The following is a 26,399-nucleotide window of genomic DNA, read 5'->3' on the forward strand; positions in this document are numbered from 1 at the left end:
CTACTGTATAATCAACTATTTCCCCAAGCTATATGTATTACATTACCACCTGCTCTTTGGCTGATGCATTGCCAACATTAAATGTTACGTTAAATTGCATGGGACATACTTTCAGGAAGAACAACTGAGAGAATGTGAGCAATTGGGTAAATCCTCTACCCTAATTGATACTACTTGCACCAAATAATCGTGGAAGGTATCTAGAAAACATACAAAAGAATTCATAATGGAACATGTCTGGCTACCAGTAACTGGCAGAAGGTAAGAAGCTTATATCACAAAAAGCAATGTGTTTGTATATTTATAAAACACCTTTCAAAGACATTCATCATCTCTATTGATTCATTCCTGTCATAGGAATTCAGATAACTTAAAAACTAATCTGTACAATGAACATCTGCCATTCAGTACAGTTTTTAAAAAGAACTGGTTTTCACAAGAGACAACAACTTTTTTCTTTCTGCCTTCTTGGTATTAAATTCACCTGGAGAACGCTTCACACAAAATACAAAAAAACAAGCCAACCAACTGGAAACCATTTGAAGTGCATATCCATCTGCCTTAATAGCCATTTAACTGATTAAGTTATTCCCATCTGGCAGCCATTTATTGCCTGTCAATTCACTTTACTTACCTTTCACATAAATTAACACCAAGACTGGCCATTATTTCCATTGTCCGTCAATCCATTTTGCAGACAGATCCATTTGTTCTGAAATATAAATTAGTACCAAATGCGCCCATCATTACATCCTGCTGACCACAGACAAGGCTCTAAAAGCAGAGATTAAAAGATGCTGCAGACTTTATTCACTGTGAAGGCAGTCATTTTCCAGAAAATATGAAATACTGTTTCAAATAGAAGTGAACATCCAGTTTAAATTGCAGTTTGTTGCACTGCTTTAAAGCTTAAACATCTGCTTAAATTATACCACGTCACTTTATATATGTTTGTACTTATTTTGCCCTATTTGTTTTTGATTGTTTGAATGATATTGTTAGGTTCTAAGTAATTAGAGTCATAATTCGAGATTCTTTGTTTTGACAACCATCACTTAGTTGAATATGCTGATTGCCATTTACTTTAAAACTCCTACCAGTTGTCAAAATGGAAGCAAGTCTGTATGCCCGGATCCAGTGTGAGAGCTTCCACCCTACTGGTCCAGATTTTATGGTCTGAAGAGAAGCAATAGTAGTCATCTTTAAGAAAAAGGGTTCATGAACATTGCGACATGAACTCAGGAATAAAATTCAAACCCAACCTAACCCAGATAGATAGAACTTGACCCAAGTTAATGTCATTTCTGTGTCTGACCAGGCATCACAGTCACATTATATTCCCAAAACTGCTGTTGGAGGATAAAACAAGTAGCGATCAAGAGCTGAAATTCTGAGCTCATCTCCCTTCCTCTGCTTCTTCCTTTTGGGCTCTTAGCTCCCAGTGGACCGTAGGCCATTGATGACCTCCCACGCCCATTGTCCTCTGAAGTCTCTGAAGTATGGTTGGAGTTCAGCAGTGTTTCTGTAATCCACTGTACAAGGGATTGGCCTGTACAGCCTCACCAGAGCCCTGTTGGCAGGCCTTACCCGTTTACACCTTTCACGACAGGGACGTAGGGTTGGACTTTGAGAGGCAAGCTAATCACCCAAACCTGCATTAACACTGAGCCAAACAGACACAGGAAGCTAAACTTGCCGTAATTAGTCAGACTAGACGCGCATTGATTATCCTGGGCTCCAGCAGGGACTACTTCTTTAATGATGTTGCTTGCAGATCAATGGAATGTCAGGAAACCAGTGACTATGATGCATGAAACTAATTAATCAATTCTCGGGGCAACATGGTAGCACAGTGGTTAGCAGAACACTCTATAGTACAAGCGAGCAGGGTTCAGTTCCCACCACTGTCTGTAAGAAGTTTGTACATTCTCTCCGTGACCGCTGGATTTCCTCCGGATGCTCTAGTTTCCTCCCGCAGTCCAAAGACCTACCAGCTGGTAGGTTAATTGGTCATTATAAATTGTCTCTTGATTAGGCTAGGATTAAATTGGAGGTTGATAGGCAGCGAGGCTCAAAGAGCCAGAGGGCCTACTCTGCGTTGCATCTCAATAACTAAAATTAATCAGTTAACAAGTGATAAAATAGGAAGAAAATAGAACAATTTTTTAAATTAACCATGCAATTTTCTGCATTATTTTTTTAAGTGATTCATGTGTACTTCACGCAGACATTTCCAAGGGTTAAAAGTATAGCATCTTTGACATACTGAAATAATTCCAATCCGTAAATATCAAAATTAGTTCTTAAAGAGTCAAGAAGTTTATTGAAATATAATTGTAGCTTAGCATGCCGTTAAAACTCACCTGGATACTTTACAAAATAATGGATATATTGAGGGTATTTTGTAATAAAACTAAAGCACAAAAAATGTGTTCTAGAACTTGTTGGACAGCATTACCAATCCATTCATAAATGCATATACCAAATTTTCTCATGTAGGTGCTGTCAGTATTGTAATTCCTATATTAATGTGGAAATCCTTAACTTGCTGACCAGGATTTGCAAGTGATTTCCCAACTGCGCTCTAATTTACATGCTTCATAATGTTTTATAGGAGGTTGGGTGATTATACTTCATTCCATGTTACCTTGTTTAAAGACTTCATTCCATTCTTCCACTTCTCAGTCCCCCTCATATTTCCTCCAAAGACATGACTTTCTACACAGGTACCTCAGAAGCATCTTCCTTCTTCCTGATCTGTGGCTTCTCCATTACCATTATTGGCGGATCTCTTCACCGCATCTCAACTAAGCCCTACACCTCTACTGCTCCAAACTGGCCGGGGCAAAGATAGAGATCACTGCTCCTCAGCTTCCTCCTCAGTAGTTTCTCCATTCAACTGTTTATTCTTTGCAATCATTACCTGTCTCAACAAAATTCCACCACTAAACTCACCTTCTCTTCCACTCAACTTTCAGCATTTGAGTGAGCCCATTTGCTCTGTAACATTCCAGTCAACTCTTGCAAACACATCATCTAACCCCTTCCTACAACACACTCTCATGCAATTACAGGAGATGTCACACCAGTTTTTTTTTTTACCTCTTCCTATCTCACCATCCTGTAATCCAAGAGGTCCAAGTGAAGTAGCATCCTACTTGAACTTCTTCCAATCTTGTGTACTCTATTAATGGTTCACACTGTGGGCTCATCCACACTGGAGTTCTGGCTACAGGGCTAATCCTAAATGTCTAGTTGCTTGTGTTACGTACCACGTAACTGGGTTGCCAAACCAGCAGAAATGGACCACTTAGTTGGAGTCTGGTTAACAGAAACTAATAAAGTTTTATTAAAGAAATAAGTAACACAGTACTCTAATCTTAAGGATATAAATGCCACAGGTTAGCAGTGATAGAACACACATGTACACAGAACTCGGGTAATAGGAATCAATCAAGCTCTATCGCAGTCTAGGGGTAAAATGATCAGTCTCAAGTGACGTAGAGTTCAGTTCAGCTTAGTACAGTTTGCAGTAATCATTGTTGTGCCGTTGGAGAGAGAGAGAGAGAGAGATAGATATACAAATCTGATTCAGACAGACCTTTGATGTTCTTCGCAGTTAGCTTTCGGGCAAACCCTTTTAATGTCTTCTGTGGTCACCGACTGTGACCCCCTCCGTTCCAAATACGACTGTTCTTCCACGGTGAACCCGGCACCCAGGCAAGGGCGGACACACGCACCAGGTTCCCACTGATCGTACCCTTTTCACCCTGTGTGTCTATGGTCGGTTCCCGCGACCAGACCGCCAAACGCCCAGCAACTTGTGGGGGCACACCGCTCTTCCAGGATCTCGTTATCTCCTGATCTCGTGGTGTGTGTCGTGCCTTAGCGAACCTGTTCTTTTTATCCCCCTGTTGGGGTATCGCCTGTCCATCAAACTTCAAACAGTTCAGGTTCAAAGCAACCGGTCTGTCAATATTCTGAAGTGTGTTTCTTTCTCGTTAATCTCTCTCTTCTCTCTTATTAGCATTTTGAATGTTTCTCCATTGTCTCACTTATCTCTCTCATTAGCATCAATCTTCTGATAACTTGGTTTTTCGTCACACCCCTATCCTTCAAAGAATTTTTACCGGGATAAAAATTATGAGCATGAATACATTATTAGATACACACTAATATACAGGGTCATCAGCTATTCAGCTAATACAGAGAACTTTAAGTTGCCAACACCTTGACAGACAGTCAGCAATCACATTTTCCATTCCTTTTGCAACTCTGATAAAGAAGAAGAGGGAGTTGTATGAAATGTATAGGAAACGGGGTAAATCAGGTGCTTGAGGAGTATAAGAAGTGCAAGAACATACTTAAGAAAGTAATCAGGAGGGCTAAAAGAAGATATGAAGTTGCCTTGGCAGTCAAAGTGAAGGATAATCCAAAGAGCTTTTACAGGTATATTAAGAGCAAAAGGATCGTAAGGGATAAAATTGGTCCTCTTGAAGATCAGAGTGGTCGGCTATGTGCGGAACCAAAGGAAATGGGGGAGATCTTAAATAGGTTTTTTGCGTCTGTATTTACTAAGGAAACTGGCATGAAGTCTATGGAATTGAGGGAATCAAGTAGTGAGATCATGGAAACTGTACAGATTGAAAAGGAGGATGTGCTTGCTGTCTTGAGGAAAATTAAAGTGGATAAATCCCTGGGACCTGACAAAGTGTTCCCTCGGACCTTGAAGGAGACTAGTGTTGAAATTGCGGGACCCTGGCAGAAATATTTAAAATGTCGCTGTCTACGGGCAAGGTGCCAGAGGATTGGAGAGGGGCTCATGTTGTTCCGTTATTTAAAAAAGGATCGAAAAGTAATCCGGGAAATTATAGGCCGGTGAGTTTAATGTCGGTAGTGGGTAAGTTATTGGAGGGAGTACTAAGAGACAGAATCTACAAGCATTTGGGTAGACAGGACTTATTAGGGAGAGTCAACATGGCTTTGTGCGTGGTAGGTCATGTTTGACCAATCTATTGGAGCTTTTCGAGGAGGTTACCAGGAAAGTGGATGAGGGAAAGGCAGTAGATATTGTCTACATGGATTTCAGTAAGGCCTTTGACAAGGTCCCGCATGGGAGGTTAGTTAGGAAAATTCAGTCGCTAGGTCTACATGGAGAGGTGGTAAATTAGATTAGACATTGGCTCAATGGATGAAGCCAAAGAGTGGTGGTAGAGAATTGCTTTTCTGAGTGGAGGCCTGTGACTAGTGGTGTGCCACAGGGATCAGTGCTGGGTCCATTGTTATTTGTCATCTATATCAATGATCTGGATGATAATGTGGTAAATTGGATCAGCAAATTTGCTGATGATACAAAGATTGGAGGTGTAGTAGACAGTGAGGAAGGTTTTCAGAGCCTGCAGAGGGACTTGGACCAGCTGGAAAAATGGGCTGAAAAATGGCAGATGGAGTTTAATACAGACAAGTGTGAGGTATTACACGTTGGAAGGACAAACCAAGGTAGAACATATAGGGTTAATGGTAAGGTACTGAGGAGTGCAGTAGAATAGAGGGATCTGGGAATACAGATACAAAATTCCCTAAAAATGGCGTCACAGGTAGATAGGGTCGTAAAGAGAGCTTTTGGTACATTGGCCTTTATTAATCAAAGTATTGAGTATAAGAGCTGGAATGTTATGACGAGGTTGTATAAGGCATTGGTGAGGCTGAATCTGGAATATTGTGTTCAGTTTTGGTCACCAAATTACAGGAAGGATATAAATAAGGTTGAAAGTGCAGAAAAGGTTTACAAGGATGTTGCCAGGACTTGAGAAACTCAGTTACAGAGAAAGGTTGAATAGGTTAGGACTTTATTCCCTGGAGCGTAGAAGAATGAGGGGAGATTTGATAGAGGTATATAAAATTATGATGGGTATAGATAGAATGAATGCAAGCAGGCTTTTTCCACTGAGGCAAGGGGAGAAAATAACCAGAGGACATGGGTTAAGGGTGAGGGGGGAAAAGTTTAAAGGGAACATTAGGGGGGGCTTCTTCACACAGAGAGTGGTGGGAGTATGGAATGAGCTGCCAGATGAGGTGGTAAATGCGGGTTCTTTTTTAACATTTAAGAATAAATTGGACAGATACATGGATGGGAGGTGTATGGAGGAATATGGTCCATGTGCAGGTCAGTGGGACTAGGCAGAAAACGGTTCAGCACAGCCAAGAAGGGCCAAAAGGCCTGTTTCTGTGCTGTAGTTTCTATGGTTTCTATGTGTTATTTTAATATCCTCTAAGACCAGGCTCCAACTTAGCAACCTTTTGTTTTTATCCTTCATAGTGGCCAAAAACACTAATGAGTTGTGATCAGTGTAAATTCTCAGTGGTTTCCGTCCTGGACGAATATAACAAAAGTCGTCCCACACAAACTTAGCATTCTTTGGCAAGAGCTTAGTAAGAGGGAGGGTAATATCTGCAAAGTTTTTGCAAAACTTCCAATAGTACCCCATCATCCCCAAGAACCTTCTCAGGGCTCTCTTGTCTGTCAGGGTGGGGACTTCCGAGATAGCCTGCACCTTAGCCTGCATCGGAGCCAGCTGCCCCTGTCCTACCACAAATCCCAGATAAGTGACCTTCGCGTGGCTGAACTCATTTTTTGTGAGGTTCACTGTCAGGCTGGCTTCAAACAGCTTTTTAAACAGTTCCTCTACTGCCACAATGTGCTCCTCCCACGTGTCACTCCAGACAACTAAATCGTCAATATACGCTTCTGCGTTCTTTAGCCCTTTTGTCACTGAATTAATCATCCTATAGGGGTGTTGCTTACTAGGCTAACCTGATGTGACAACAACACCATGTCCCGGCTCTTTGCATCACCTCGGGATATCCGGACATACGTGTGCGTACTGGTTAATTAGCTTTATCAGCGGCTCGCTCTGTTCGGGGGTTAAGTGAGAGAACTCATCAGCAAAGTTGGCCAAAACAATAGAGTTTTCCCATCTGGTTGGCACCATACTTAACTTTTCAAAATGGGTTTTCCCCTTATCAGGTGGCACCCTAGCCTCATTAATTTTCGTGATAACACCGACTAGGTCTGCTCGCCTATCGTGGCAAGCTGTTAGCATATCAATAGCCTGTAACTCTGTTAGCTCACGTCTACAATAGTCAGTAGCATCCTTCCTCCTATGCGGCCAGTAAAACTCTTTCATGATTCTATCGACTGTTTTCCTCACCCCAAAATGTCCACCGGGGGGTATCTTGTGGGCCAGGTTAAAAATCTCATCCCCATAAATCTTCGGCACCACTCCCCATTCCTCATCTGCGGGCACGGTACTTGGTCTCCATTTCCTCCTTAGTACTCCCTCCTTCACATAATAGCCCACTGGCTCCCTTTTTAATTCTGCTTCGGAGAGAGCCGTCTCCGCCAAAACCATCAGCTCCTCGTCTCGCTCCTGTGCCTGTATAAATTCCTTCCTTGCTAATGGTATGTCTACCTCAACTTCTGTTTCACTACGCTGCTTCTCACTTTCTAACCCCTCCTGGTACAAGGCTGGTAAAAACGTCTCAGCTAAATCTATATTCACTTCGGCAGCCTTTCTGGACATGCGCCAAGTCACTACGCAAACGGGATAAGCCTGTGAGTCCATGGGTGGGGCCTCAATGCTGGCAGGCTGGCTTGTCAATCTTACTGCTGGGTACACCTCTCCAACGGCGAGGTCATTACCGAGTAAGACCTCCACGTCTTCCATCGGTAGTACGGGCCTCACCCCAATCATGACCGGTCCGGAGACCAAGTCGCTTTTTAGGTGTATCTGGTGCAAAGGGACTGCTTCAGTCCCTTTCCCAATGCCTTTTATCACACTGACCTCCCCAGTCTCGGTCTCTGAACTAAAGTCTAAAACGCTCCTTAAGATCAGTGACTGACAAGCTCCAGTGTCGCTCCAGATCCGTACTGGAACCGGGTTTAACCCCTCCTTCACTGACACCAATCTGGCCGAGATAAACTTCTCGCACCCTTCCTGAACTTTATCAGACCTCTTCTCCCCTAGCTGTTTGTTTGCCAGCTCAATACAGCCAGTCGGAACGGTTGTCTTCCCTTCCCCCATCTCCTTCTTTGGGGCAAAGCACCTGGACGCAAAGTGTCTGGCTTTCCCACAATTATAGCAGACAACCCCAGGAGACTTCCTACCAAACTGCTCCCGGTCTACCTTTTCCTTCTCACTAGTCCCCGGCTTACTTTCTGACTTTTCTGGCAGACTCTCTCCGCCCTCTCGACTACCCTTGTGGTAGCTTTTATTCGGGGTAAACTTCGCTTTGTGTCAACGTGTACTCATCCGTTAACTTAGCAGTTGCGGCTAAGGTGTCTGCCTCTTTCTCATCTAGGTAGGTCTCATACCTTCAGGGACACAACCTTTAAACTGCTCAATCAATATTAGCTGTAGCTGTCTGTCATAATCCCCATTGACCCCTTTCGAGGAGCACCAACACTCACAATACATCTGTATCTCATGGGCAAACACTAAATACGTGCGGCCCCACTGCTTCCTCGCATTCCGGAACCTCTGCCGATATGCCTCCGGGTCCAACTCATAAATCCTGAGTATCGCCTCTCTCAGCACATCATACCTCTGGGCATCTTCTACGGACAATGCCGAGTAAGCTTGTTGAGCTTTTCCTTTAAGTACGCTCTGAAGCAAAACAGCTCACTTATCCCTCGGCCAGTCCTGACTTGCAGCGACTTTTTCAAAATGGAGAAAGTACCGATCAACATCGGCCTCCTCAAATGGGGGAACCAGCCTAACCTCCTGGGTCGCCCTGAACCCTCCACCTTGGTTCGGCATGGGCCCCTGCGCTAGCGTCATCCTTAACTTCTCCAGCTCAAATTCCCTTTCCTTCTGCTTCTCTCTCTCTTCTCGCTCTAACTGCCTGTCCCTCTCTTCTCGCTCTAACTGCCTGTCCCTCTCTTCTCGTTCCAGCTGTTTTAACCGGAACTCATGCTCGAGTCTCAATTTTTCCATCTGCAGCTGTACTGCTTCTCCACCTGGTTTGCCCATAGATACCACCTCCAGCTCCCCTTGGGGAAACAGATCTTTAGATACATAATGCTCTATGATAGCTCTGTGCATCTCCGCTCTCCTCATTGTCAACTTCCCCTTAAAAAGATTCAACCGTTTGGCCACAGTTGCCAATTCTGATTTCCTGGCATCCTTTAATGCCCCCAAGGTTGGCGCCTTTAGAAATTCCTCAATCTCCATTTCTGCTGTTTTCCCTTTCTTTCTTTCGGGAATTTTAACCCAATCAATTTACCCAGTCCCAAATTTGGCATTCAAAATCCCGGACGAGTCCCCATTTATGTTACGTACTCCGTAACTGGGTTGCCAAACCAGCAGAAATGGACCACTTAGTTGGAGTCTGGTTAACAGAAACTAATAAAGTTTTATTAAAGAAATAAGTAACACAGTACTCTAATCTTAAGGATATAAATGCCACAGGTTAGCAGTGATAAAACACACATGTACACAGAACTAGGGTAATAGGAATCAATCAAGCTCTATCGCAGTCTAGGGGTAAAATGATCAGTCTCAAGTGATGCAGAGTTCAGTTCAGCTTAGTACAGTTTGCAGTGATTGCTGTTGTGCCGTTGGAGAGAGAGAGAGAGAGAGAGATAGATATGCAAATCTGATTCAGACAGACTTTTGATGTTCTTCGCAGTTAGCTTTCGGGCGAACCCTTTTAATGTCTTCTGTGGTCACCGACTGTGACCCCTCCGTTCCAGACATGACCGTTCTTCTGCGGTGAACCCGGCACCCAGGCAAGGGCGGACACACACACCAGGTTCCCACTGATCGTACCCTTTTCACCCTGTGCATCTATGGTCGGTTCCCGCGACCAGACCTCCAAACTCTCACCAACTTGTGGGGGCACACCGCTCTTCCAGGGTCTCGTTAATCTCGTGGTGTGTGTCGTGCCTTAGCGAACCTGTTCTTTTTATCCCCCTGCTGGGGTATCGCCTGTCCATCAAACTTCAAACAGTTCAGGTTCAAAGCAACCGGTCTGTCAACATTCTGAAGTGTGTTTCTTTCTCATTAATCTCTCTCTTCTCTCTTATTAGCATTTTGAATGTTTCTCCATTGTCTCACTTATCTCTCTCATTTGCATCAATCTTCTGATAACTTGGTTTTTCGTCACACTTCCCACTTTAATTTACTTGCTGTCCTCACTTTGACCTCTCGAGCCTCCTGCTTATTGAGGGCTCAAACAAAGGAATAGCACCTTAGATTTCTCCTGGAGTCACTGCAGCTTTCCAGACTCAATATCAAATTTCAGAACATCAGGTATGTCATTTCTTCCCCGTCTAGAACACACAAAACTTCTCAAAACAGGAGAGGAGAATGTTGAGTCCAAAATGAAAGCAAATTTGAAATAATCATAAGACCATAAGACATAGGAGCAGATTTAGGCCACTTGGTCCATCGCATCTGCTCTACCATTTCATCATGGCTGATCCATTTCCCTCTCAACCCCATTCTCCTGTACTTCACAGACTTCCTTATCAAGGATCTATCAACTTCCACCTTATTTACAGCTAATGACCTGACCTCCACAGCCCGCTGTGGCAAAAAATTCCACAGCTTCACCACCCACTAGCTAAACAAATTCCTCCTCTTCACCATTCTAAAAGGATCTGCCTCTATTCTGAAGTTTTGCCCGTTGGTCCTAGATTACCACAGTATAGGAAACATCCTCTCCATATCCGTTCTATCGTGGCCTTTCAACATTTGATATGCTTCAATGAGGTCCTCTCCCCATTCTTCTAAATTTCTGCAAGTTAACCTTTTGAGAATCCTGCACAAGGATTCGCAAGTCCCTTTGCAACACAGATTTTAAATTTTTTTTCATTTAGAATATAGTCTATATCTTTATTCCTTGCACCAAAGTGCATAACCATACACTTCCTGACTCTATATTCCATCTGCCATTTCTTTACCCATTCTCCTAATCTGTCCTTCTTCAGCCTCCTTGCTTCCTCAACTCGCCCTGACCCATTCCGACATGTTCATCCATGGCCGCGTCTACTGTCGTGATGAGGCCACACCCAGGCTGGAGGAGCAACATCGTATGTTCCATCTGTGTAGCCTCCAACTTGATGGCATGAACATCAATTTCTCGAACTTCCGGTAAAGGTCCCCCCTTCTCTTTCTCCATCTCCTTTTCCCTCTCTCACCTTATCTCCTTGCCTGCCCATCATTTCTCTCTGGCTCTCTGCCCCCTTTTCTTTCTTCCATGGCCTTCTGTCCTCTCCTGTTAGACTCCCCTTTCTCAGCACTGTATTTCTTTCACCAATCAACCTCCCAGCTCTTTACCTCACCCCTACTCCCTCCCAGATTCACTTATCCTTTCTCCCCTCCCCCCACCTCCTAGCTCTGACTCCTCATCTTTTTTCCTCCAGTCCTGCTGAAGGGTCTTGTCCTGAATCGTCGACGATATTCTTTTCCATAGATGTTGTCTAGCCTGCTGAGTTCCTCCAGCATTTTGCGTGCATTGCCCCTCCACTAATCTTTGTGTCCTCCACAAACTTAGCCACAAAGCCATCAATTCCATTATCTAAATCATTAACATGCAATGGAAAAGGAAGCCATGCAGAACGCCACTAGTCACTGGCAACCAATCAGAAACAGCTCCCTTTTTTCCCCACTCTTTGCCTTCTGACAATCAGCCAATACCCTGTCCATGCTAGTATCTTTCCTGTAATACCATGGGCTCTTATCTTGCTAAGCAGCCTCATTTATGATACGTTGTCAAGGGCCTTATGAAAATCTGAGTGCACAACACCCACCATTTCTCCTTTGTCTAACCTGCTTGTTATTTCCTCAAAGAATTTCACCAGTTTTGCCAGGCAAACTTTTCCCTTAAGGAAACCGTACAGGCATTGGTCTATTTTATCATGCATTTCCAAGCACCCCACAAACCTCATCCTTAAAGAGCGACTCCGACATCTTCCATCCATTGAGGTCAGGCTAACTCTTCTATAATTTCCTTTCTTGTGCCTCCCTCCCTCTTGAAGAGTGGAGTGATATTGGCAACTTTCCAGTTCTCTGGAACCTTGCCAGAATCCAGTGAATCTTGAAAGATCATTACTAATGCCTCCACAATCTCTACAGCTACCTCTTTCAAAACCCCGAGGTATACTCTGTCTGGTCCAGATGACTTATCTACCTTCATACCCTTCAGCTTCTCAAGCACCTCCTCCTTAGTAATAGTACTGTAACCGCACTCACTTCTGCCTCCTGACACTCTCACATTTCTGACATTCTGCTAGTGTCTTCCACAGTGAAGACTAATAAAATATCCTTATTCAGTTTGTCCTCCATTTTCTTGTCTCCCATTACTACTTCGCCAGTGTCATTTTCCAATGGTTCAATATTTACTCTTAATGCTCTTTTATTCTTAATAGATTTGAATAAACTTATAGTATCTTCTTTGATATTGGCTAGCTTACCTTCATAGTTCATATTTTCCCTCCTTATGATTTGTTAATTTGCCTTCTATTGGTTTTAATAGCTTCCCAGTACTCTAACTTCCCACTAATTTTTGCTCTATTATACTCCCTCTCTTTTACTTTTATGGTGGCTTTGACTTCCCTTGTCAGAAACATTTATAACATCCTGTCTTTAGAATAAATACTCCGTCTTTGGAATGTATCTATCCTATGCCTTCTAAATTGTTCCCACAAACTCCAGCTTTTTTGCTCTGATGTCATCAATGCTAGTGTCCCCTTCCAAACAATTTTGGTGTGCTCCCATCTCATGCCCCACTGTAAGAATTATACATTTGACTATCGCTTCACCCTCTCAAGTTTTAGGGTGAGTTCTATCATATTATGATCTCTGCCTCTTAAGGGATCCTTTACCTTAAGCTCCCTAATCAAATACCGTTCATTGTACAACACCCAATCCAGAACAGCTGATCCTCCAGTGGGCTCAACCACAAGCTGCTCTAAAAAGCTATCTCACAGGCATTGTACAAATTTTCTCTGTTGAGATCCAAAATCGCCACCAACCTGATTTTCCCAGACTATTGCATATTGAAATCCCCCGTGACGACTGTAACATTGCCCGTTTGACACTCATTTTCTATCTCTCATTGCAATTTGTAGCCCACATCCCGGCTACTGTTCAAATGCCTGTATATAATTAACATCAGGTTCTTTCCACACTTGCAGTTCCTCAACTCTACCCACAATAATTCTACATCTTCCAATCCTATGTCACCTCTTATTAAGGATTTGATTTCATTTTCTACCTACAGAACCAACCTAGTATTAATCAATTAGGAATATTGAAAAATACATCCGAATAAAACTCAAATAACTGCTCAATATTTCACCTGCATCCCAAAGATGTAAGGTGGCATGCAGCCACAGGATTTAATGACACACATACACTAAGTTTTGGGATAATGATAATCTGTTTACTTGTCGCATCAGCTCAGAAATGGGTGATAAACTGAATTAGTCCAAATTTGCATTCATCCTAATTAACCCAGACAAACAGAGTCTGAACTGTCTTTTCAGTAACCACAGACATTGCTTGATTTCAGATGTATCCTGAAGCTGAATATAAACTGTATGTTAGAGAAGAACAGTGTAAGTGAGGGATGTCAATCAACAACTGAAAGCAAAGGTAGTTTAATATTTCATGATACTGTTCTATGCACAAAACACTACCATGCATTTGCTTTATCCTTGCAACACTGAGCAACCTGCACTTACCCTTCTAACAATTTTGGCTTGTATTCCCCATTTGCAACATCAATAGATTTCCTACGAGGGGATGCGTGCAGGCACATCAGTTCAAATCCTCACATTTTCGGATGATGGTGGCGGTGGCTGTTTCCCTGGCTTGTCTCCACATTAACCTTCACCTCACACCCCTTTCCATGCTTAAAAATACTTGTGTAAATGGTACAATAAGTACGTAGATATTGACGGACATAGGCACACAGAGAAGATATCTCATGTGTCTGAGGCTTTCATGAACTAAATAAACTGTTGCCTATATGATAGTTAAGGTATTTATCTGGACCTTATACAATTAAGTGACTTTCTGCATATACTTACTTGTTCTTGACCTATATTTCATGCAAAAAGGGTTAATTAAACAGTGTGGTGTTGGTAGGGCACAGGATGATGAATAGAACAAGATTAGATTTTAACTTACAGTTGCAGGATGTGATGTACAAGTTAATGGATTCTGTGAGATATAGCAGTCCACCTCACTCACTTATTGAATGGATGGCCTCAGGCACTTGTAATATAATAGTGTTTTATTCACAGGAATTGCACAAGTGCAAAGAAGCTTACAATCACTCAGCATCTCGTTCATCTCATTCAACAGATATGTTAAACATGGCTGAATCCTTTTTCAGAATTATGACCTCAGATCTGTTCTGAGTATATGGCAGGTGGGAAAAATGTCATTCATTTTTAATAATCTGCACAACATCACTGCACATCTAATCTCTGTTTCAGTCACTGAACACAATAGGATGAGGTAGTCTCCTAGGTCATGCATACAAAAACACCCGGAGTTGTGGGGAACTGGAAGATTAGGAAACTTCAAAAAAAGAACTACAAAGAACTGCCAAACAAGCAATAAAGAAAGGGAAGATTGATTATAAAAGTCAACTACCATGAAATCAGAATCAGGTTAATTATCTCTGACATATGTACGTCATGAAGTTCATTGTTTTGCAGCAGCAGTGCATTTTTATTAATTATAATAGAAGTAAGTAAAAAAAACAAATACATTTAAAAACAGTCATTAAATGGAAAGATTTGGACTGCTTTGGAGGTGGTAGAGAGGTGAGATCCTGGAGATAGGAGGTTAGTCTATGAGGAGAGATTGAGTCCCCTGGGACTACACACACACACACACACACACACACACACACACACACACACACACACACACACACACACACACACACACACACACAGGAATTCTGAAGAATGGGACAGAATGGTCGTTAGATAGAGGTAAGAAAGCTGTTTCCACTGATGAGTGAGACAGGAATTATGGGACAAGCCTCAAGATTTGGGGGTGCAGATTTAGGACGGAGATGATGAGGAACTGCTTTTCATGGAGAATCGTGGATCTGTGGAATTCTCAGACAAGGAAATCAGTAGAGGCTACCCATTAAATGCATTTAAGGCACAGTTAGCTATATTTTTGCATAGTAGGAGAATTAAGGGTTATGGGGTGAAGGCAGTTGGGTGACGCTAAGTCCACAACAATAATCTTATTGAAAGATGGAGCAGATGAGATGGCCTAATCCTGTTCCTATTTCTTATGTTCTTATTGTTTAAAATTACACACAAAAAGCTGTATTCTGGCACTTAAAAGCATAATTATCAACCACAGGTTCCATTACTATGGTATTTTAATGCAGGAAAACAAATTAGGAAGTTTCACAGGGATTTGATCAAAATAAATCTGACACAGAGCTAGACAAGAAATAATACCAAAAGATGATGGAAACATTCAGAATACCAAGTAGCATCTACAGAAAGAAAAGTCCCCAAGTTTTGGTCATTTCTGCTTTTATTTTTAGATTTCTAACATAGAACATAGAACATAGAATAGTACAGCACAGTACAGGCCCTTCGGCCAACAATGTTGTGCCAACCCTCAAACCCTGCCTCCCATATAAGACCCCACCTTAGATTCCTCCATATACCTGTCTAGTAGTCTCTTAAACTTCACTAGTGTATCTGCCTCCACCACTGACTCAGGCAGTGCATTCCACACACCAACCACTCTCTGAGTAAAAAACCTTCCTCTGATATCCCCCTTGAACTTCCCACCCCTTACCTTAAAGCCATGTCCTCTTGTATTGAGCAGTAGTGCCCTGGGGAAGAGGCGCTGGCTATCCACTCTATTCCTCTTATTATCTGGTACACCTCTATCATGTCTCCCCTCATCCTCCTTCTCTCCAAAGAGTAAAGCCCTAGCTCCCTTAATCTCTGATCATAATCCATACTTCCTAAACCAGGCAGCATCCTGGTAAATCTCCTCTGTACCCTTTCCAATGCTTCCACATCCTTCCTATAGTGAGACGACCAGAAATGGACACAGTACTCCAAGTGTGGCCTAACCAGAGTTTTATAGAGCTGCACGCAGCAACTTTGATGTGTGTTGCTTGAATTTCCAGCATCTGCAGAATTCCTGTTGTTTTTATAGAGCTGCATCACTACATCGCGACTCTTAAACTCTATCCCTCGACTTATGAAAGCTAACACCCCATAAGCTTTCTTAACTACCCCATCCACCTGTGAGGCAACTTTCAGGGATCTGTGGACATGTACCCCGAGATCCCTCTGCTCCTCCACACTACCAAGTATCCTGCCATTTACTTTGTACTCTGCCTTGGAGTTTGTCCTTCCAAAGTGTACCACCTCACACTTCTCCGAGTTGAACTCCATCTGTCACTTCTCAGCCCACTTCTGCATCCTATCAATGTCTCTCTGCAATCTTTGACAATCCTCTACACTATCTACAACACCACCAACCTTTGTGTCCAATGCAAACTTGCCAACCCACCCTTCTAGCCCCACATCCAGGTCGTTAATAAAAATCATGAAAAGTAGAGGTCCCAGAACAGATCCTTGTGGGACACCACTAGTCACAATCCTCCAAACTGAATGTACTCACTCCACCACCACCCTCTGCCTTCTGCAGGCAAGCCAATTCTGAATCCGCCTGACCAAACTTCCCTGGATCCCATGCCTTCTAACTTTCTGAATAAGCCTACTGTGTGGAACCTTGTCAAATGCCTTACTAAAATCCATATAGGTCACATCCACTGCACTACCCTCATTTATATGCCTGGTCACCTCCTCAAAGAACTCTATCAGGCTTGTTAGACACGATCTGCCCTTCACAAAGCCATGCTGACTGTCCCTGATCAGACCATGATTCTCTAAATGTCTATAGATCCTATCTCTAAGAATCTTTTCCAACAGCTTTCGCACCACAGACATAAGGCTCATTGGTCTATAATTACCTGGACTATCCCTACTACCTTTTTTGAACAAGGGAACAACATTCGTCTCCCTCCAATCCTCCGGTACTATTCCCGTGGACAACGAGGACATAAAGATCCTAGCCAGAGGCGCAGCAATCTCTTCCCTCGCCTCGTGGAGCAGCCTGGGGAATATTCCATCAGGCCCCGGGGACTTATCTGTCCTAATGTATTTTAACAACTCCAACACCTCCTCTCCCTTAATATCAACATGCTCCAGAACATCAACCTCACGCATATTGTCCTCACCATCATCAAGTTCCCTCTCATTGGTGAATACCGAAGAGAAGTATTCATTGAGGACCTCGCTCACTTCCACAGCCTTCAGGCACATCTTCCCACCTTTATCTCTAATCGGTCCTACCTTCACTCCTGTCATCCTTTTTTTCTTCACATAATTGAAGAATGCCTTGGGGTTTTCCTTTACCCTACTCGCCAAGGCCTTCTCATGCCCCCTTCTTGCTCTTCTCAGCCCCTTCTTAAGCTCCTTTCTTGCTTCCCTATATTCCTCAATAGACCCATCTGATCCTTGTTTCCTAAACCTCATGTATGCTGCCTTCTTCCACCTGACTAGATTTTTCACCTCACTTGTCACCCATGGTTCCTTCACCCTACCATTCTTTATCTTTCTCACCGGGACAAATTTATCCCTTACATCCCGCAAGAGATCTCTAAACATCGACCACATGTCCATAGTACATTTCCCTACAAAAACTTCATCCCAATTCACACTCGCAAGTTCTAGCCTTATAGCATCTTCAGTTTTTTTCTGTATTTCATTGAGTTGTACAAGAACTTCGTGCACATGAAGGTTTATCCAAAGCAAGAGGTTTTATGGTTCGTTTTTAAAAGGAAAGAGAAGTGCAAGTATAAAGGGAGAGAAATTCTGAAACGGAGCCTACAAAATCCTCCAATGGGAGTGATGAAAATTGAGAACACACAAGAGATCAAACTTAGAGGAAAATTTATCTGAGGGCTATAGTACTAAAAAAAGAAAACAGAAAAGGAGTGTGAGTGTGTGTGTGTGTGTGTGTGTGAGAGAGAGAGAGAGAGAGAGAGAGAGAGAGAGAGAGAGAGAGAGAGAAAACAAATTTACAAGGGATGAGAATTGTCATGCCAAAGTCCTGATGGCCAAGATATCAAGGGTGATCTTGGAAATAGATACATAAGGTTTGGAAAGAATCTTCCATTTCTTTCTTTAGTACCTAGCAAGACAAATATTCTTTGGAAAGGGAATGGTAGTGTAGCTATTAATGTAATGCTATTACAGTGCCAGAGATCACCGATCAAGTTCAATTCCTGCCTATATGGAGTTAGTACGTTCTGCTCATGACTGCATGGTTTCCTCTGGGTGCTCCAGTTTCCTCCCAAATTCCAAAGACATACGGTTAGGACTAGTGAGTGGTGGGCATGCTATTTGGGTACTGGAAGCATGGCAACACTTGTGGACTGCCCAGCACACATTGCTGACACACCAATGATGCATTTCACTGTATGCTTCAATGTTACTGGGACAAGCAAAGCTACTGTTTATTTTTTATGAAGGTAAAAGAGATGACTTGTTGATATAAGTACCACGATTGAAGTACAGTGATCCAAACTTGCAATGCCCATCGGTAAGGGATTGAAGTCATTAAATGGACCGCTGAAAGTTCTGCATCCCAGAGGGTGGTTATCCAGGAAATCATTAAACATTATTACTTAAAGAGAAATTCTCTATTGAATCTATGTATCCTTTTTGGTGGGACACTACTGCATTTGGCAAAGCTATTGGTACTTCTTCAGTGTAAATATCTGGTAAATATCTTATTAATGACTAGTAACACTTCATTGCAACATTAACATCCTAAAGACTCACGTTATAAACTATAACTGAGGTGCAAAACATAGGGCTTCTATAATGGATATGTTGAGAAAGAATTTTATTTGGATCATGTGACTAGTGGTGTGCCACAGGGATCCTGTGACTAGTGGTGTGCCACCGGGATCAGTGCTGGGTCCATTGTTACTTGTCATCTATATCAATGATCTGGATGATAATGTGGTAAATTAGATCAGCAAATTTGCTGATGATACAAAGACTGGAGGTGTAGCGGACAGTGAGGGAGGTTTTCAAAACTTGCAGAGGGATTTGGACCAACTGGAAAAATGGGCTGAAAAATGGCAGGTGGAGTTTAATACAGACAAGTGTGAGGTATTGCACTTTGGAAGGACAAACCAAGGTAGAACATACAGGGTTAATGGTAAGGCACTGAGGAGTGCAGTAGAACAGAGGGATCTGGGAATACAGATACAAAATTCCCTAAAAGTGGTGTCACAGGTAGATAGGGTCGTAAAGAGAGCTTTTGGTACATTGGCCTTTATTAATCAAAGTTTTGAGTATAAGAGCTGAAGTGTTATGATGAGGTTGTATAAGGCATTGGTGAGGCCGAATCTGGAGTATTGTGTTCAGTTTTGGTCACCAAATTACAGGAAGGATATTAATAAGGTTGAAAGAGTGCAGAGAAGCTTTACAAGGATGTTGCCGGGACTTGAGAAACTCAGTTACAGAGAAAGGTTGAATAGGTTAGGACTTGATTCCCTGGAGCGTAAAAGAATGAGGGGAGATTTGATAGAGGTATATAAAATTATGATGGGGATAGATAGAGTGAATGCAAGCAGCCTTTTTCCACTGAGGCAAGGGGAGAAAAAAACCAGAGGATATGGGTTAAGGGTGAAGGGGGAAAAGTTTAAAGGGAACATTAGGGGGGGCTTCTCCACACAGAGAGTGGTGGGAGTATGGAATGAGCTGCCAGATGAGATGGTAGATGCGGGTTCTTTTTTAACATTTAAGAATAACTTGGACAGATACATGAATGGGAGGTGTATGGAGGGATATGGTCCGTGTGCAGGTCAGTGGGACTAGGCAGAAAATGGTTTGGCACAGCCAAGAAGGGCCAAAAGGCCTGTTTCTGTGTTGTAGTTTTTCTATGGTTTCTACGGTTTCTATGTATGGAGGACGGTGAAGGTGACTGATAGTTATTGGAAGATCAGACCATTGATGATAACTTAGATTAATCTCAATCAGAATCAGAGATACCTGAAAACCAACAGCTGAGGAGGAAGGAAGGCCCCCAATGGGAGAAGCAGTAGGAAGTGTTATATCCTACTGGACAAATAAATTTATTGCAGATCCAGGTTAGTTCGTTGTCATACAATGAAATCTCTTGCTTGCATTCACATTGATTAAACTGCAGCAGTGTCCATATTTACAGTTGGTTATCAAGAAGATATCCGAAGATTAAATGAGCTTCTGACTCTTTTTGCAAACAAAGCAGTAATGAAGGAGAGGAAAATCCCAGCCAATCTGTCCAACATCTGCCCATTGTGATGTGGCAATATTTCTTCTATTACACGGGCATAGGGCTAACAGCATTATTTAGTTGTCCAAGATATATGGTGGGAGAGACCTACTTACATCGTAACAGTCTATGTCAGCGACATCGTCCAAGTCTCAGTGTTCTGGAATACAGAAATAATGACAATTCAAGAAAATTAATGTCTCTTTAAATGAGAATGGTGTGGGAGTTGGAGAAGAATGTAGAGTTCACATTTCCCTGTTTCCTTTGTCTTTCCACACATTACAGCCTACAGATTTTTGAGGTGTAATCAGAAAGCCATTGGTCAGCTGGAATAACGCAGTTTAAAGGTAATGCATATTGAAATTTAATATGTTGGTTGAGGATGTCAACGTTCTTATTATCGGTTTGGATTCCAACCAATAGATTGTATTGTCCCAAATTGCTCTGGCACGATGTTAGCTCAACACTTAAACGGGCTCTCTGAACTTATAGGCTGTAGATCATGGAAAGCTTTGAGAGTAAAGTACAAATTACTCACCATAGTACGACCAGTCTATTGAAGAAGATGGGGGTGAGGGGTCACTCTCTCCAACAAGCAATCAAGTGCTTGTCAAATGCAGCAGAAGAAAGCAGCAATTGGATTTGGATTAAAAGGAAAGACAACAACTGGGCTGCAAGATGAAGACAGGAGGGTATGGAACTGAGGGGGGTGTATCTGGGACGCCAGGTAGAACCGTTGAGCCCTCGGGAGACGTCGTGGGCTTATCAACGAAACATCAAAGAAGGAGGGTGCCCCCCGATGACCCCGATGACCTACCTACCCTCCCTCCTTGTCACCACTCCAAACCCACTGCCAACATCGAGAGTGCCAACTTACCATGGGGATTGAAACATCAAGTCCTAGTAGCTCTACTACTGCCTCTTGCAACTACCACACTTCTATGTTTGGAAACACCTCTGAATGGTGGGCAATAAGGTAATGTTAATGAAACTAAGCATAACTGAAAGTTAGTTAGGCTCTTTTGCATTGAAAATGGTTATTTCTTGACATTCTTGTCAGGTGCCCGATGTCGGCCCCCGAGGCCTAAGTCGACGTAGTAGTAGTACTTGTCAGGTGAAAGTTACTTACAGTCCAGCCAATGTGCTATGGAATAATAGCATTTGTTTCTGCAAGTCATGGACCTTAAAGATAAAAGTGGGGACTACTATCAGTGTAGTCATGATTTTCGGATTATTTTATCTGTTGCCAGTGAGACTCCACTGGTGGTGTGCGTTTCTGCAAATCTCCCTTCATTATCTAGGTTCAAACATGAAGAATGGCGAAGTAGTTTTATACCAGTGTTGTAACACAGAAGACAAAAGCAGCTTCAAAGAGAAATAAGCATAACTGAGCTGCCTCGTGTCAGTGGAACTGCACCATACAGGTAAAAAGCACACGGAATCTCTTGTGTACACAGATGAGTTTTAAGCCAATGGATTTAAGGAGTGTGCTAATTTGCTATGCTACTTTCTTAAGTCAAGAAAGCTGAAGTCTTCCTTGGTAGTCAGACCAGAGAATATTTCAAATAGTATTAAACAGTGAGGAAAAGAAAAATCAATTTAATGAAGTAGGATGAGTGTGGAATGTAATGTTATTTCATATTCATGAAAAAGCCATTTGGGAATAGAGTTAGCCTGAGGGTCCAGGCCCACTAATTAAACGTCTCTCTCTTTATGTTATCAGAAGGTGACTGTATGAAATTAATAACAGAGGTTCACTGAATTTTTCTTATCACCTCTCTGATGGCCACAACAAGGGCTCCAAAAACTACAAACCCACAATGTGTAATCACATGCAAAATCATATTTGAAAATTTATTTCAGATGAACTCCATAAAGATTTCCCAGGGCTCTCACAGTCCACCAAACTCACTGTGTTAAGCAATGCTGAAATTACATACATGTATGATGCACACACACATATAATGAAAATTTTTAATACCAGAGGCCGAGCTTAGGAGGACGATGGCGCCTAACAGCGACTCCTTTGCTTGGATCTTCGGAAACAGCTCTATTTCTATCTTTAATATCTCTATTTTTCTCCTTCAGGGTTCTTTTGAAGACCCTGACCTGGAATTACATGCTAACTTTGTGTGTTTTTTTACAGGAATGGGGCCCGTTTTCAGGGTCTCACAAGGCCGTTTTTTTCAATATGCCAAGGACGCGGCCTAGAAGACTAGCATGGCTTCAGAGTGCTGGAGTTTCCTGGCTCTGGAGGCGGGCAGATTCGAGGTCGGTGCCGCCACAGAAAACTGGTGTGTCATGGGAGACAGAAAATCAAAAGCAGCGAGCTGGCTGCTGGCTGTCTGCCCAAAGACCCGAGTTCTTTGGGCTCAGAGCTTGGAAGAAGTGACACGACAGACCTTTAACATCGTAAATCAGTGAGTCGTTTTGTTATGTTTTCCCTCTCGCTGTGAAACAGGAACACCTCTTTTTCCCTTACTAGGGAGAGAGAGAGAGAGCCTGTGGTATGTAAAATTACCAGGTGAATGAGTAGCCTTTGCAAATCTGTGCCTTTATTGATGCCTTGCTGCACGCTTGAGTGTTCGGTGGGATGTGCCGATGTTTTTTTGCTGGTGGGGGAGGGGAGATTGTTGCCTTGCTGCTGCTTATGCGTGGGAGGGGCGAGCTGTGGGGGCTTTGGGGTTCTAACATTTAACTATCATTCATTCTTTGGGGCACTCCTCTGTTTTCGTGGATGTTTGTGAAGAAAAAGAATTCTAGGATGTATATTGTATACATTTCTCGAACATTAAATATACCTATTGACCTATTGAAGAGCATCAATCAATCTGCAGGGGTTTAGATAAATAGTTTAACTATTTAAGCCATTCAGTCTGAGGTTAAAGCAATATTCAATAATTTCTTCTTTTATAAACTGTGTTGTGAAAGCAATTATATAACCGAATGCACTGTACTTTTTAAATATACAGGGAGATGGTATCGTAGTTGACTATTCTCAGACTTTTTTTTAAATCACTTCAATCCAAATCATTCTTTGTAAACTGCAGATAATGAAAACCGGCCAAGTGTGACAGTCTTGCGAAGGAATGCACAATTTTTTTCTAAAAAAAATAGGGATAATTTAATAAAAATTTCATATGAAAAAAAAATAAAAATCACTTTGTATGTACTCCCTGGGGTAAAACATTATGTAGATGCTCACATTGTAATGACTGATTTTTAAAACATTGAATTCTTCCCCCCTCTCATTCTTACAAATGAAGTCAGATCATTTTGCTTTCAGGCCTTTGAAATTTGAGCAATTACCAGTCACAAAAATTGTTTCACAAAAGGCTCCCTGGAGGACTTCATGAAGAACTTTGAAATTAAATTAAATGTTTCTTATGATAACAAGTTGCAAACATAACTTGCTGAGAACTGAAAATGCTTGCATTCTCATACTGAGCTGGCACTCCCATTAACTGAGGAGCAAATGACTGCTTTTGTGTTCAGCTGCAATTAGGTTCATAGAATTGCTCAAATATATATCCATGATTTAGAACAGCTCATTTTTTCTTTACATTTTGGTGGGCTTTCATACTAATTGCTTTCCTATCGCAATGCCCACCTTAATCGCTAAGAAGTCAAAGCTGAGAATTCTCATCAACAATATAACAGGGAAATGTCAAATGTAATATTTCCAACACTGAACTGGAGCTCACACATTGCCAAAATAGTCTCAAAAATATGACATGAACCCTTCTTCTAAAATGATTTTTGATCTCCTTACTGAATATGTGCTGTAGGCTGTGTGAATTCGGAGTGACTTTGCATATAATTATATCTATTCCATTCAAAACAGGAAAGTGAACTGTATGGCTTACGTGAAACTGTTTACACCAGAGGGCACCTGACTGAGCTTAGATATTGGCAATAGCAATGCTACAACTGCTCTCAAATATCAAATACATTAAAAAATCTCCAAAGTCTCCTTATTTTCCAGTTTGGCAATTGACTCTTTTGGAGAAGATGTGAGATACAATGTGTACTCTTTAAATGACCTCCCCAGCAATGAAATGAGTTGTGATTAGTACAGTGAGGAGGTTACCATTCACACCTATGACTCTTCACCCTATTATTAGTTACGCTAATTACTAAATGAATATTACAAGAGAAACAGTTTTCACTGCAATATTGATCCAACCATAACCACAGAAATTGACCATAAAGTATTAATATGCAGCAGGATTTTAAATAGGCTTTGAATTCTAGCAAGAACATTATAGATGAGAAACTCATGTCTGAGGTGAACATCTGATTAATATTTGGAACAGTCTTCAGATAGACCAATCTGAAGTCGAAACATTTGCAACCTATAGACAGATGCTTCTCAGAGTAAGTGTGACCAATAATTTATTGTGGACCAGCCAAGAAAGCACACCAATGCCTTGTAATGTGTACTAAGGAAATACAATTTTTATAGATCCACCATTGAAAGTGTCCTGTCTGATGCATCATGGTTCAGTATAGCAAACGTTCAGCTCAAGACCACAGAAAATTGCAAAGGGTTGTGAATGCAGCCCAAACCATCACACACACCACCCTCTCCTCCATTGACTTCAAATCCACTTCTCACAGCCGCAGAAAAGCGGCTGGCATAAGCGATGACCACTCCCAACCTGATCGTCATCTTTTCCACCTTCTCATGTCGGCCAAAAAATATACAAACCTGATAACATGAACCTCCAAACTCAAGAATAGCTTCTATCCTACTGTTATCTACTCTTGAATGGACTTCTCATATGCAGGGAGAGTTTTTCTTCCTTCTCCCGTCTGCATGAGATGTGGGACATTTGAGAGACTTTGAACTTTTTACTGTGCCATGGACTGTTCTTCATCAAGTTATGGTATTGTTGCACTGTTGTAACTATATGTTATAATTATGTGGTTTTGTTAGTTTTTCAGTCTTGGTCTGTCCTGTGTTTTTTGATATCACACTGGAGGAAATATTGTATCATTTCTTAATGCATGCATTACTAAATGACAATAAAAGAGGACTGCGTGTCTTCATAATCTAAAGATGAACACTTAACCTCGCAATCTACCATGTCGTGGCCTTGTACCTGCACTGCACTTCCTCTGTAACTTCATAATAAGTTACAAAGGCAGCACACCAGCAGTTATATTTCATTAGCAGTCGGAGGAGATCTGGTATGTCACCAAGCGCTCTCGCAAATTTTGACAGATGTACTATACAGAGCATTCCGACTAGTTGTATCACTGTCTGGTATGGAAGTGCCAACACACAAGATCAAAAAAAAAGCTCCAAAGGGTTGAAAACTCGGCCAGCTCCATCATGGGCACTAGTCTCCCAATCATTGAGACCATCTTCAAAAGGGCAATGCCTCAGGAAGATGGCACCCATCATTAAGGACCCCCACATCACCCAGGACGTGCCCTTTTCTCACTGCTAACATCAGAGAGGAGAGACAGAAACCTGAAGACACATGCTCAACTTTATTAGGAACAGCTTTTGCCCCTCTGCTATTAGATTTTTCCCCTCCTCGCTGTTTTGCCCTCTCTTTGCACTGCTTATTTACTTTGCATATTTCTTATTGTAACCGATGGTGCCAGCGAACAAGGAGACCAAGAGGGACATCCACCAGATGATTCATTAAACTACTTCTTTCACTAATTTTACACCTTCTTTTCCCTTCAAATGTGGTTCTGCTGCTGTTGGAGCCTGTGATCTACGTTTTGGCGGCGTGCTTTCGGGCTGACTCAGTGATCCGGTGGTTTGTTGTCTCCATGGATGTTCGGTGAAGTGTGCGGCCCGGAGACGGGGCATGAGACCAGGATCGACTCCGTTTCTCGCCATCTTGCCAATTAAAGAGGCAAGATTGAAAGGAAGATTGAAATCATCGAGGCAAGAGCGGGAGGCGAGCGGGTAATTGATGCCATATACCAGCTTCTTACTCACTACATGTGATGGTCTCTCTCACCCTCTTGCTCACT

Source organism: Mobula birostris, chromosome 24, assembly GCF_030028105.1.
Source record: "Mobula birostris isolate sMobBir1 chromosome 24, sMobBir1.hap1, whole genome shotgun sequence".
Classification (NCBI taxonomy): Eukaryota; Metazoa; Chordata; class Chondrichthyes; order Myliobatiformes; family Myliobatidae; genus Mobula; species Mobula birostris.